Source organism: Mustela nigripes, chromosome 13, assembly GCF_022355385.1.
Source record: "Mustela nigripes isolate SB6536 chromosome 13, MUSNIG.SB6536, whole genome shotgun sequence".
Taxonomy (NCBI): Eukaryota; Metazoa; Chordata; class Mammalia; order Carnivora; family Mustelidae; genus Mustela; species Mustela nigripes.
In genome coordinates, this window is record NC_081569.1 from 13,046,655 (window position 1) to 13,057,487 (window position 10,833).

A 10,833-nucleotide genomic window follows, 5' to 3' on the forward strand; every position below is an offset into this window, starting at 1 on the left:
TAAATTAGGAATTTAGCAATTGTCTCCTCAGAAGGTCTGATTCTTGGGGTACTTGGGCGGCTCAGTGGTTTAAAGCCTCTACCATCGGCTCAAGTCATGATCCCAGGGTGCTGGGATGGAGCCCCACATCAGGCTCTGTGCTCAGCAAGGAGTCTGCTTCCTTCTCTCTCTCTCTCTGCCTGTCTCTCTTGCCTACTTGTTTGTTTGTTTGTTTGTTTGTTTTTTAAAGATTTTATTTATTTATTTTACAGAGAGAGAGAGATCCCAAGTAGGCAGAGAGGCAGGCAGAGAGAGAGGGGGAAGCAGGCTCCATGCTGAGCAAAGAGCCCGATGTGGGGCTCTATTCCAGGACCCTGAGATCATGATCTGAACTGAAGGCAGAGGCTCAACCCACTGAGCCACCCAGGTGCCCCTCTGCCTATTTGTAATCTCTGTCTGTCAAATAAATAAAATCTTAAAAAAAAAAAAAAAAGGTCTGATTCTCATGCATCAGGTTTCTACAGGTTTGGGGAAGGAGGAAATAGGGAGAAGTTCAGAGTAAAAGGGTAATACAGTGAGGAGATTGGAATGAGGAGGTGGAGGGGGTGGAAGAGGTGGGGATGGTGCAGAGGAAAAGAGGAATCTCTGCCAGAGACAAAGAGGACAGGGGAAGAGAAAAAAGAGACCTCAGAAGTTTTATTATTATTATTATTTTGTTCAATATGTTAGAATTGGTATTTTGTAATGATTTTAGAATCTTGGATGCATTTGAAAGCCTCCAGGTACCAATTAAGAAGGGCATTTCATTCAGTTTAATTTTAAAACCATGGTTTTCTACTTTGGCTCTGCAAAAAAAGAAACAACAACAACAACAAAAACTTTAGGGAGGTTGAAATCTCTTTATAAAACCGACTGGGATCTTAGAAGAAGACATAAATATAGATATAGATATAGATATACACATAGATATACACATAGATATTATATATTGATAGATTACATTTTATATGATCTATCAATATATAATATATCTATAAATATATTATATTAGCATCCCACACCTCAAAATCAGAGGTTCATAAAACAAATGAGAATTCACCTAAAGGATGATGCCTTCAAGAAAACAGATCCTAGATAAAGTCAGAGAGCTCAACCAAAAGGATGGAGCTCAAATCTAAGAGGAGAGTCACTGAACCTAAAGAAAGAAAAAGAGTCATAGAAATGGAGAGCACAAGTAGGTACCACAGGTGGTTGTGGGATTGTTAATTCCTCAGTGGGGAGTGGGGATTAGCCTTCTTGGATCCCACTTCTGACACCATGAAATGTCAATCTTTTGAAGGAAAAGGTGAAGAATTTAGCCAGTAAAATCAAATTTATTCAGCAATAGCAGAGAAATGAGGAAAAGGAAGTCTAGAGAACAAAGGAAGGGAGCATCCTTTTATAGAGTAAGGGAGGAGATTTGGGAGGGGTTAGTTTGGGAGAAGTTCCTTAGAGGAAAATGAGAGTTTGAAGTACCAGTGGTTTCTGATTGGCTTCAGGTGATCAAAGTGGTGGTGGTCTCTCATTGTCAGCTTGTGAGAACAGCTTGCTGTTGCCTGGCCTAGAAGAAATCTTCCCTTTTCCGGCTGGACCATGAAAGACATGATGAGTGGTGCGTGCTTGGCATCCCTCCCTTTGTGGCTTTCTGAATCAGGTTTGGGTAAAGATTCCTTCACAAATTTTTGACAGAAGTTAGTTGCCAGCCTTATTTTTCCCTTCTTGAAAATAATCACTCTTTTCTTTCTGGATTCATTTATGATTTTGAATTTGTCTTTGATGTTCAGCAATTTCACTCTGATGTGTATAAACAAGGATTTTATTTTTTGTTTGTCTTACCTTAGACTTTCTGAATCTGAATTGATCTTTCACTGGTTCTAACTCTACTGTATTCTTTCCCTCCTTTCCTTCTCTTCCCTCATTTAGCAAATTAGACTTTTGGTAGAATTGCTTACTTTTTCTTCCATATTTTTAAGTCTCTTTCTCATGTATCTCTGTCCTTAAAAATGCTTTCTTTTGTTTTTTCTTCTCTTCAGTAATTTTCATTTTAGCTCTGTCTTATCTAATGTTAAACTGGTCCATCAAATTTTAGTTTCATATTTTTCATTTGTATAAGAAAATTTTTTTATTTTAAAAAATATGCATGGTTCTATTACCTTTCTCTTATCTCATATTTTAAGTATTTTATTTCTTTAAACATATTATACAAATTTATTTTGTAGTCTGTGGCTGATAATTCTAAAATCAGAGGACTTTCGCAGTTTAATTCTATTCTTTAGCTCATGGTGCCTTGGTTTCTCTGTATTATTTGTGGTTTTGACTGTCATCTCATTTATTTATTTACTTGTCTTTTTGGAACTTCATAGCAGAAATTCTTTGAGTCCTGGTTTAACTGTGAGGTCTTCTTTAGCAAGATTTTATCATTTTATTTTGTTTTGGTTTGGCTTTGTTTCCATAAGATGTTTAAAGGCATTACAGAGTCAGAAGCACATTAAAATGAATTCTCAGCCTGAGACTTTTCAGATTATTTGTGTAACACAAATTCAAGCTTCAAATCCACAGGAAGGCCAATTTACCAGGAAAAATCTATGATGGATTTATTTACTTCTTTGGTGCTCAGATTTGACAAGCAAGTTTTCATGCTAACTACTGAGTGAGGCCTCTTTATGTGCAATTTTATTTCTTATTTACTCTGATAGTGAAATGTAGGACACTAGAGTACCAGTTTATATGTGGGTGTCCTATTTGATGCTCCTCCTAGGTTAGACTCTAGGATTTGCCTTTTTTTTTCCCAGACCCAATAAATCTCTGTAATCTTTAATTCAGATTTACCTGGTTTTGCATACACTCTTAAAGTTTTAGGCCAGGGGACTGAAATTTACTTCTTTGGACTTTAGTTAGATTTTAGTTTCTGAATAATTTTTATTTTATTTCAGTTCATAAAAATAATTAAAAAGATTACATGAATAAGTATTTCTGTGTGTGCAATATTGCATATACATTTCAGACCTCCTGTGTGTTAGAATAACAAAACCATGTATTTTATGTACTATACAATTTAAGACTTAAAGTAAAATAATTTTAGTTTTCAGCAATATTGGTAAAAATCTCTCTCAACGAGATTTTATTGGTTTGATTTCAATCTCCTATGAAGTCCTGGTTTCTAACAGTGAGGAAAAAAGAAGTCTGAATAAGTATTCCAAATAGCTCTTAATAAAAGTGAAGCAATTCTAATAATGGTGTATTTCTTAAAACACTATTTAGCTATAGTAGCTAAGTAAGCTAATACTTATAAAGACCTACTACAAATCATAACCTGAAAAATCAGGAAATGATAGCTGTAATCATCATCATCAGCAGCATCTACATTTCATTGTTTTCTCTCTTGATGTCCCAACCTATTCAATAAGCTCCAGAAAGAAATTGTCTGAATGAGAAAGTTTCAGTATCCAATGTGCAACTAAGAGGCATTCAAAGAGACATTGTATATTTTGCTAAACAAGGGAATGCACATCATACGCTGGCACTACTTCTTTTGGGGGAAAAATGTCTCTAATGGGATTGCGGCACCGTGGGTTAAAACTAAGTATGTCCTATGTTTTACTGTCAAAGTGTACTATTCTCCAGTGGAGTTTTATGGAGTAGAATTGCAGTTTAATAAGAAGCTCATTTGCAGGTACACTTCCTACCCACTGAACAGCTGCCTTAGTTATATAATAGTCTGATTGGAGTCCTGTGGAGGTACACTCCTCTGTTAGCAACTTATCTTAATGGAAATGAATTGCATCCATTGCAAACCTCTTACAACACATTACCATGTTAGTGTAAGCCAGGTAAGAGACTTCTACCACTTGCAGAAGCTTGTTTGGTTCTTTGAGCTAATGTATAAATTGCCTCATTTGGAGGCTTTATTTATTTTTCTAATATATACATATTGGAGTAGTGCTGTAAGTAACCTCTAAGTTAACCTTTTATTTTGTTTTTGGCCTGAAATAAGCCTTGGGAAAAAAAAAAGAGGCATATATCGTTCCTCTTCACTTTCTCCCCCTCAGCCTTGTCTCACAAGGATTATAAAAGCTGAAATATTTAAACATTCCATTGAATATATAATGTGGCTCTAATCAAAGTCACTTAAAAAAAAAAAAGAGGGCAACCATAGGTCTCTGGGGTCTAGCTTGTCATTTGAAAGACGTTAAACTATTAGGTAGCATCTCAACTTTTGAAATTATATCAATTATTAAACTGTCAATATTAAGAATCATCAATGTATGGCCATTGAAACTTTCACTTATTGCTTAAAATTAAGCAATGCGTACATGATGGGCTATTGCAATTGAAGAAATTTTTCATTTTTCTGTATTTTCTCTTAAATCCAATATACCAATTGTAAAGTGTCCCCCCATTTAGAGAGAATATCTAATCTTTAAAATTATACTCAGGTTTTGTAAAATGTTTTCATGTTATCCTTTATTTCCAATTATTTACTATTTATTTCTAACTTCAAAATGTCAGGGCCAATTGGTGGGCTGAATTACAAAATGCATCTGTTTTATAGAAGTGGCAAATATCAATCTTCTGTGTTAAACTTGTTGCCAGAGAAGGTGTCTTTGAAAACAGTGAAATTTAGAGGTTTTTAAGTGTTACTTGCTTTTGTGAATATCTATGTCTTCTCTCTTATAATCTTTATGGGAGCAAAAGTACTCAAAGAATTATAAGAAAACTCAAGAGCTGTGGACATGACCTAGTATTTCAAAGATCTCATCTGCTTTCAGCATAATTTACATGCACACATAATACTTTGAGTTCTGTTCCCCCCAAAATTGGTGAAGCCAATACTTGTTTGGACAAGTTAGTACACCTCATAACTAAATTTGTGGAGGGGAGCTGACATTGACTGAGTACCTGCAGCCAATGTGCTTGTCCTTATGTTCAGCACTTAATGTGGCAACTTACTAGATGGATGCCACTTTCTATTTCTTCTTTATCTATCTATCATCTATCTATCATTTATCTATGCACCTATCTGCTTATCATCTATACATCTGAATTTAAGTCCATTTTTGAGTCAGCTGAACCTCAGAGACATTGAGCCCTACCATAGATTACATAACCAGTGAGTAAAAAGAACAAGAAATTTAAACTTTTATTGCTCATATTCTAAAGATAACACTTTTCTACATTCAGCACGTTGTCACTTTCACAATCATGATATAATATTTTTCCAAGCACATGGAACTGTTAAGGGAATGAAAATGGAGAATAAAACCATCTGTTAACTACATAGGAAAATCCAATTTAGAGCAGTACCTGGGAGTAGCTTTGAGCAAACCTGAAATTCAGACTAAGTCTACCTCCTGTGCTTTCTCTCTTTTCCTTAGGCTTTTATTCCACATCTTCTTAACTTCACTGTTTTTCTTCTCTTTCTCCCCTTATCTCCATTCTTTTTTTCTATTTCATCATTAATATTTGTAGGAACATTTTTCAAACAACTTTTTCTACTTTATACTTTCCTGACTGATTATGTGAATTAGCCCTGTATACACACACACTATTCTGAATTTAATCCAGTATTTGTGTTACCTCTATTGTCAGTTTAACATTTAACTGATTTTGCACTTAAAAGTTGTTCTGGGATCCTGGAGCAACTTTTACTAACATAAAGTAAGGAAGTTCTCCAAAAAAAATTAAAAATCCATATTGATACAGATTTGTTCAAGAGACACCAGTACCAGATGAAAAAGCTTTCAGTGACCAACGCTGGAACAATTTGGGTGACAAAATAGTGTTGGATTATAGACTGTAGTATGGAATGAATAACCTTAAGTTCATATGGATATAAGTAAACAAGTGAATAAATAAATAAATGAGAGAGAATAGAAGCTCTCCCATGCAGAAAAATTCTAAATAATTTATGTATCTTTAAGGAAGTATAACTCTTTATTTCTTAAGTATCATCTTCATATGGTGGCTTCCTTCCAAAGAGTACAGTATGGAAATGTGAAAATTATGAAGGAGGTAAGTTTACAGTAGAGACACCTGAACAGCATTACTTTAACCCAGGGATCAAGGTCAACATCAGTAGTAATTAATTACGTGGATAGTATCTGCCCTTGATATTATACAATGAGAATGCTACTTTACTTTTGTGTTTTTCTTCCCCAGAATCCATAACCACCATCTAATCATGAAGGAAAAATCAGACAATTCCCAGATGACAGGCATCGTTACAAAATAGCTGATGTGTTGTACTGTATGTGCTGGATAGCTAGTTTGTGAAAGCATACACAGAATGTCCCTATTAATCACAATCTTGAATATAGAAGTCCTGTCCTTCTATACTTCCATCAAGCAGAATGTGAAAAGAATGTGTTGTTCAACGTTGAAGGTCAGGAGATCCACAGATGGCCAATAGCCAATGTCTCTCTGGTAACAAAGTGTCCAAGTGGCAGGTCTTAATCCTCTTGGAAATACTGTGCAAGGAAGGGAAGAACCAATGATAGTTGCTAGGGTAAGTTACTATTACATAAAAACTTGCAGCATGTAGTTCCCAAAAGTAGATGCTTTGTCCAGTTTGCTCTTGGACTCCCTGTGTGCATGTTTCTCTGATAAACTTATATCTCAATTACTGTCCCCTGGTATTTTCTTTGGCCTCACTGGGTCATCACCATCCTAGGTTTATAATCTGCTGGGATGTAGCTACAAACCTGCAATCTTCAAATTGTCTGGGTCATCAAAAACAAGGAAAGTTTGAGAAACTGTCGCAACCAAGAGGAGCCCAGGTATATTATAACTATACATAATGTAACATTCTGAATGGCATCCTGGAAACAAAAACAGGGCATCAGATAAAAACTAAGAAAATCTGAATGAAGTGTGGACTTAAATTAATAATAAAATATCACTACTAGATCTCTAATTGTAAGACATATACCATAATAATATTAAAATGTTAATAATTAGGAAAACTAGTGTGAGATGTATGGGAAATCTATAAACTATATTTATAATTTTTCTGTAAATATAAAAATATCATAAAATAAAGTTTATTATATATAAAAATGGAAGATTAATAAATTTTTAAAAAGTTGCCCTTCAGTAAAAGAGTGATTAAGGTGCTTGACAGAGCCAGTGGTTGGAGAGGTTTTAAAAAGGAGTTTTTGGGGACAGAAAATGCATTAACAGTATATGTTGACATTATTTCCCTATCATGTGAATGATGCCCTTCTGAGCCGCAGATTAGCCTTGATTTTACACCTACTTTATTTCTATAACTCCAGATTTTAAAGACTTTATAGAGAGAAAAATAGAAATGTATAGTTCTATAGAGTTCTGTAAAGTATTGATGTGTCCACATTGAGTACAGTAGAATCAAGGTACAGATGAGGTGATGACTGAAGATGTATTTATGGTGATCCCGCATCCTGCAGAGCTAATGTCTCTCGCTAGCCTCTTCAGATTGGTTAGGACTCACAATGCTGAGACCTTAGTGGTCTTACAGTCTGAGATAACTGGTAGCAAATGATGAATGTAGAAGGTTGCTCCATGAAGGCTGTTTGTGGTTCACATTAGTTTACTCACAGGAAAAGAAGGGAAAAGAAGAAGATGAAGAGGAGGAAGAAGGGGGAGGAAGAGAAAAAAAAAGTAACAAATTGACCCACCATTGAGAGGTGTTTTCTCATTTTCTTGAGGGAAAAAAAGAAGAGAGAAGAAAAGTAGGAAGGAAGAAGGAGAGTGTGAAGGGAAAAGGAGGAGGAAAGGAGGAAAGGCAGGAAGGAAAAGCCAAGTCTGTATTTGTAAGAAAACCCATAACATTTGCATTTTGGACATTAAAAACGTGAGCTGTGGCAGCCAGTTTTTAATGGCTGAACTATTCGACAATCTGGTTTTGTTGTCAGTCCTGGATATGACCAGAGAACCATCATCTAGGAGGAGCTCAGAAAGGAAGAAACAAAAGACCGCATTGTTGTCTTTGAACAGTATTTTGTACCTTCATGAACAGTAGAAGGCCATGGAGAGCCAGACAGGGGAAATGCAGCCAGACAGGGGAAAAGCTAAGTGTTGCAGAGAAAAAAGTAGACTGCAGTCTAGCCTCATAAATTCCACTGTGTTTGGAAATACAAAAATGTCTTCTTTTGTTAACTACCTATATAGAGAGAAAGGAGAGCGGGGTGATGAGATCATGCCTAATCTCTCAGCATCTCTCCGTCTCTGTCTCTGTCTCTCTCATTGACCTTCATTCTAATTAACCTGCTCCCCTATCATTTCCCTCCTTTTCATTTCTGTCATTTCCATTTCACAGTATCACTGGTGTAGTGAAAAGAAACTCAGACACATTCTATTTAGAAAGTGCGTGTCTCACTAGGGGTGACAAGTCTTTCTTTGAGGTCATTTATCTAATTGCTCTTTGCAGATAAGAATTAATTAGCCCGATTATTTTTCTTAGTTTTTGGATGGGTTCCCCACCTGAAGAGAAGAAATTCCTTGGTGTCAGTGATTAATTGCTCAGCCAGAAGCTTACTGCCTCGCATTTGTAATAAATGCCGACCAACTCTTTAGGTCACATTAAGAACCAGACAGGTTGTGGTATAATGTACAGGATAATAAAGCACGTGAATAAATAGGGGCAGCAGCATTTGATTTTGATTAAATATTTTAATACATGAAAGGGTAAAGGAGTTTCAAGATGCTGAAGGTAAGAGCTCATTTAGGGCAGCTTTCCTCTTTACTTCATGAAGCACAAAACATCTCCAGATCAGTGATAGCAAGGGGCATTTTAGTGGAGGGTTTGTATAACATGACCCCAATGATCTGTGGGGTTTTGCTTTCTGTTTTTGACTCTCTTTTTTATTTTTTCTGTCAGAGAACACCTAAAAGTACAGGCACATTCAGAGCCTAGATCCCTTTTATTTCTAGAATAGAAAGAAATGAGGTTCTTCTTCATTTACTTCCAAATTAATTTTTTTCCCTTTTAAATTGGTGTTGTTGCTGGATGTATATGGAAGGTCCTTAGACCTCAAAACTCAATGAACAGGGGATCAAACCAAGACGTGATAAAGGCTGGCAATGTGAAGTAAATCTGTAAAGAAGGAACTCAAATCATGGGTGAATTTAGAAGCTGTCTTAGTTTATTTTCTAGGACAAACTATCAAAGACTAGGTGGCTTAAGTAAGCAACACTTATTTCTCACAGTTCTGAAGGCTGGGAAGTCCAAGATCAAGGCTATATAAAATTCAGTGTCTGGTGAGAACCGCTTTCTGGTTCACACACTTACCCTCTTGCTGTGTCCTCACATGCTAGAAGTGGAGAGCAAGCTGCATGAGGTTTTTTTTTTTAATTTTTAAATTTATTTTATTTATTTATTTTATTTTTTTGACAATGGGAGAGAGAGAGAACACAAGCAGGCAGAGTGGAAGGCAGAGGGAGAGAAAGAAAAAGGCTCTCTGCTGAGCAAGGAACCCGATGTGGGACTCGATCGCAGGACCCTGGGATCATGACCTGAGCCAAAGGCAGCCACTTAACTGACTGAGCCACCCAGGCATCCCAAGGTCTTTTTTTAAATAAGTGCACTAATCTCATTCTTGAGGGCTCCACCCTCATGAACTAATTATCTCTCAAAGGACCCATATCCTAATACCATTACATTGGGGATTAGGGTTTCAACATTTGGATTTGGGAAAAACACAAATATTCAGTCCATCACAGAAAGCAAGGTTTGCATTCTGTGGGCATTTCAATTTAAGGACATAGGGATTTCAAATAATCTGTGATTATTGCTTCTTTTTCCATGTTTGCAGTAGAATTTTATAGATACAGACATCTTAATTTTTGTGGCTATTTTAGAAAAAAAGATAACAAGCCCTGGAGAAATTATGTACTTTATGAAAAGGTCATGCTCATTGAGCAAGTTAAGCAGAGCCAGATCTACAACAGACTGCTTTGGATTCCCAGGCCAATTTGCTATATATATATATTTTTTTTCAAGATATATAATGACTTATATTATTCATAAAGATAGAAGTGTTGAATGAGAACTATTTTTGAATAAAAATACTGTCCAAATAAAGTGATATTTTCTTTAAAAAGAACCTCTCTATGAACTGAATGATTTGATTAGTAAAAAGGATGTTTTCTTTTTCCCCCCAAGAGGATAAATAATAGAACATTTACTCTCATTAAGCAATGCTCCTGAAAATAATCGAATCCAACATGTTTTCTTTCCTTTAGGGAGGCCCAACATGTAATTAAGAAACGTGCGTGATGACCTATTTAATCATTTTTATTCTATATACTATTTTTTCCAAGGCTTACATCTGCTAAAGGACCTGCACATAGTAGATCCTTAATCAGCACATACTGAGTAAACAAGTGAAGGAAGCCATTAAATGCTACTATTGGTGAAGGTAGGGATCTATTGCATTCTATCTTCTCTTATCTCTTATTTCCAACTCGTTTTAAGTTACATAGAACAGGAAATAATGTTTCATAAGGCTTCTAGTTCACCAATTTTAAATAAAAAAAAAAATTGGGTGCAATGGTATGAGTCTGTGATATCTACCCTGTGTGATTCAATAACGAAACTGGGTGATCTCTTTTATGTCAAAGAAGGAAGTTATCTTGTCACTCCTTTAGTAAGCCTGGTTTATCCACCTACAATTTCAGATTTTTCAGACCACCGTAAGGAGATTTTTAGATCTCATTTATTGGTTATGCTTATTGTCAAGAGCCTGTTTTTATATGCTGTTTTGTATATATTCCCATAATCTCTGATTTCTGGTTAATTGTAAAGAAAGGAGTTTTCTTCTTCAAACACCTGTCAGG